The sequence below is a fragment of the Trachymyrmex cornetzi genome, unplaced genomic scaffold (assembly GCF_001594075.2).
Source record: "Trachymyrmex cornetzi isolate Tcor2-1 unplaced genomic scaffold, Tcor1.1 scaffold226, whole genome shotgun sequence".
NCBI classification, from domain to species: domain Eukaryota; kingdom Metazoa; phylum Arthropoda; class Insecta; order Hymenoptera; family Formicidae; genus Trachymyrmex; species Trachymyrmex cornetzi.
Window position 1 is genome coordinate 56,360 of NW_017296912.1, and position 4,809 is coordinate 61,168.

Consider the following 4,809-nt stretch of genomic DNA (forward strand, 5'->3'; position numbering starts at 1 on the left):
TTTAACTCGTGATATTACTGCGGTAGTTTAGTAGAGTTAGCGTTTCAAGACCGGAAATTTTTCGGCGCGCGTTTCTGTGAGACTACATACGTAGTATATAAATTCACATAAGAATCATACAAGCATTAAGATCCAGCTAGACCGTGTAAGGCTTCGATTCTATAGTTTGTGTTATCACATGTACGGTCCTATAATATATTATATCACTTACTTTTGGCTCGTACAGCTGTCACCTCAGATATATATTTGCTTGATATAAGAGTTTTAGAGTCCATATCTTGAAAATATAAGCGTGCAGCTGAGGTCACATTATTGAAACGAACGATACCGAGTTTGTAGAACTAATAGTCCTGGAGATGATGACACTAAAATGGTCATGATTTGTTACCGCTTGAAATCGTCATAATTCGTCATTTATTAGGTAAACATGCAGGAAACGCAAGTATGGCAAACCTCCCGCGGTTTTAAAATTGATAGCGTGTGATTGAAGTTGTCAAAAATTTGTTGCTTTTTTCCTAATATGTTACCGGCTGGCATGTGTTTCTAGTGATAGTTTACGTCAAAAAAACCAATCGGAAGGTAGGTGCCATACCGTTTCTGTGCATCGAAGGGGCCGTCAAATCAAGCTAAAGTTGTAAATTTTTTAGTGAAAAAAAAAAAGATTTGTTACCGGCTGTTTTTTTGTACATTGTCTATTTTCACTACGAAACATACAAAAATACACATGCCATACCGTTTGAGTGGACCTAAGGGGTCGCTATGCTTGTTACTAAAACTATCCAAAAAACGAAACCCATACGGTAACAAATCATGACGTTTTAGTTTAAAATTCGACATGTTAGGACGAGCATAGCGACCCCTTAGGTCCACTCAAACGGTATGGCATGTGTATTTTTGTATGTTTCGTAGTGAAAATAGACAATGTACAAAAAAACAGCCGGTAACAAATCTTTTTTTTTTTCACTAAAAAATTTACAACTTTAGCTTGATTTGACGACCCCTTCGATGCACAAAAACGGTATAGCACCTACCTTCCGATTGGTTTTTTTGACGTAAACTATCACTAGAAACATATGCCAGCCGGTAACATATTAAGAAAAAAGCAACAAATTTTTGACAACTTCTATCACACGCTATCAATTTTAAAACCGCGGGAGGTTTGCCATACTTGCGTTTCCTGCATGTTTACCTAATAAATAACGAATTATGACGATTTCAAGCGGTAACAAATCATGACCATTTTAGTGTCATCCTCGGTGTCATCATCTCCCGGACTATAAGATTGAAAGTCTAGAAAAGAAATATTTCCACCGAATAGAAACACCGAATAGAATACGTGTATACAAGTGCTTTGCGAAGACCGGGACTGTCAACAGAGCCGAAATTCCGTGTAGCAGTAGTTGTGCGGTCTTGCGATAGATGGTACTGGCATTGTTAGATAAGAACAGATGTATGCGTTTGAGTAAGACAGAATGATATATATTATATAATATAATGTAAAAACTAAATCAAAGATGTCACCACTATTATCGAATTTGGAATTTAAAAAGTTTATACTATCGACCTTGATCGAGTTATAGATAATCGGTTTAGCATCTCCTTAAAGATGTTATTTTAATGTCAAAATGACAATAAGCAATGTCAGCTTGTTTGTTATATTAGAAGTACGAGATTTAGGAATCAGGTGGTACAATTTAACGACCCGGTCTCCAAATCTCATATCAAAAGCTACTTTTTTTTTAAATCTAATTTAAACAATAATGTAATGTTTATTTTCGCAAAAGTATCGTTTTGTTTTATTGCCCATTGTTCATTAACCAAAGTTTAATATAAGTACAGAAATATTCTAATATCTTCAGTACTTTTGTTTACAATTTTGTTTAAACGTTAGGGGGTACGATGTAGGCAACTTTCCCCTATTATCGTAGGTATATGACACGTTAATTCAGGTAACAATTTAAGTCCGTTTAATTCGTTCTTTATAAGATCTTACAATACATTTTTTTATTAAATTGTTATTATTGTTAGCATCATGTAAAATTAATTATTGAAATAACATTTATGAATAGGTTTAGAATAGAATTTTAAAACAGAATTTTATCCTATTTTTTTTATAGTGATATAAACGTATAGAGTGAATGAGAAATATCCTTTCTTTTATTTATATGACTTTGTATCGCGGCACGTGATGAAACGTTAACGATACATAGCATTTGATGAAGTAACAGCCGTTTACCAAAGAATTAGAATCTATAAGTTAAAGTCACGTTGCATTTACATGTTATATAAAATGCAACTTCCAGAGTTATAACTTTGTAACAATAATTTTTCTTAGACTTAGATTAAATTTAAATATGAAAATTCAGATACATTTTATATGTATATGTATATGAAAAAATTTTATTTTACGTTTTCAACTTATTTTTTCATATAGAATCCCTCTTTCCATCCACGATTTCCGGAATTCCTGTAATAAGTACCACAATATATAAGCACTATGTATTTATTATATGATAATTGTGTATCATATGTACATATATATGTATGTGTAATATATTAGTGTACATTTTTGTCATCGAAATTTTTTCACTATTCTAGTATTATTAATAGAGTTGATAAATAGTAAGTAAACGTTCTTTATCGCGTTATTGATTCTATTCTATATAAAGGCATTGGCATTGGCAGCAGAAACGGGCTGAAAGTATCAGTTTATAATAGTTTATATATACCGCGCTACACGTTTCTGTCCACGTGAATTAAATTTATTCAATGTCAAAATATCAGCCAGTCGATTAACCCGCAATTTAAATATCGAGCTGATGAGCAGTTATAGCAAATTCGATTGGACGCACTCAGTGCGCACTGATGCGTCTAATCGAATTCGCCATTAGTATATTACATCTTGAATGTTATGACTATGTCTTAGAAATAACGTTAAAGTAAGCCGTTTCTTCCCATTTCTACACGTATAATTATACATTATTATAGTCATTTTTGTAATATAAATAAACCAGAATATTATTAAAATTTTTCTTGTTGATCTATTTAATATATACACATTCCATATATATGATTTTCTCAGTTTCCAAATTCTATATCTAGCATTTCAGATTTTAGATAATAAATTGTCCTAGAAAAAAATGAAATTTAGATAAACATATCTATATGTAGAGTGTAGTCATAGAATGTAAAAATAAATGTGTCACACACGCGTACCTTTTTTGTTGTTATGTGACATCAAAATTAATTTCTTACTCCTTTAACACATATAATGCAGGTGTTTTTGGTTGGGGACCAAATAGTGCTGCCTGGAGCCTGGGCACTGTACATATTGATTTTATTTTCAAAAATACATTTTTTCTCAGGTACATCCACCCCTTGAAATGGATCGGAAAGTTCAGTGACCGAAGTATAATTAGTTTTCAAGATCTGTGTTGTAGAGTGAGAGAGGGGGTGGGAGGGGGGAAAGGGAAAATTGGTCGGAAAGAGAATGAGAGAAAGAGAATGCAGCGTTCCCAGAGTATTAAATTAAATACATATTTTTGAATATTCGGTTACGGGATCATCGTTATCTGACTGCTATAATTATATTCGATATCGGAACCTTGCTATGAAATATTAAAAATTGCACGATCGTATGCAATGTAATTATAGTGAATAATCAATAATACCACCAAAAGAGTGTCAATTGATGACTTGTAAAATACAAGACGAAAAAAAAGAGTTTATATTTAGTAACGAACAATTTTAAATTTAATCGAGAGAGAAAATATTAGATATATTATTATTATACTTCTCTTCTCAGTCCTTTTAATAATATACGAGGGTCGTCTGAAAAGTTTTAAGCCTCATCATGAAGATGGCGTTACTCGTCAAAGCCATTCTGGTATTATAATCGTGATACTTACGAAAGATATCTGTAACAATTGTGGCCATTTTGGACTTTCAGTTCTCGTTTGACAATTATTTGTGTCGTCATTTTGTAAAAATGGAAAAAATAGAATATCGTGCTATAATTAAATTCTTGCATTTGAAAGACAATACGTCTATGCAAATTAAAGCCGAGTTGGACGCTGTTTACGAGGACTCTGCCCCATCATTTGCCACCGTGAAAAGATGGGTAGCTGAATTTAAACGTGGTCGTACCAGCTTAGCTGATGATGAGCGTTCGGGACGGCCAACAACTGCGACCACCACCGATAACATCGAAGAAATTCATCAAATGATAATGGACAACCGTCGAATTAAGGGAGATAGCAGAGGCTGTTGGCATATCAAAAGAACGTGTTTGTCATATATTGACTGAAGAATTAGGCATGCGTAAGTTAACCACGTGTTGGGTGCCGCACTTGCTAACTCTGGATCAAAAACGCATTCGAATGAACATTTCTAAGGCCCTGTTGGAGCGGTTTAAGCGAAACGAGTCGGATTTTTTGCGTCGATTAATAACGGTTGATGAAACTTGGGTCCACCACTTCACTCCTGAAACGAATGAACAATCAAAACAGTGGACTGCGAAGGGTGAACTTGCTCCGAAGAAAGCGAAGACGGTTTTATCAGCGGGAAAGGTGATGGCGATTGTTTTTTGGGACAGTCGTGGAATTGTTTTGATCGACTATCTTGAAAAAAATAAAACAATAACAGGGACGTACGTCTGCTTGACAAGTTGAAGGCAGAAATTGAAAAAAAACGACCGCATTTGAAAAAGAAGAAAGTGCTGTTCCATCAAGATAACGCACCGTTTCACACTTCGCTATGGCAAAAATTCACGAATTGCGGTTCGAATTAATTGACCATCCACCGTATTCA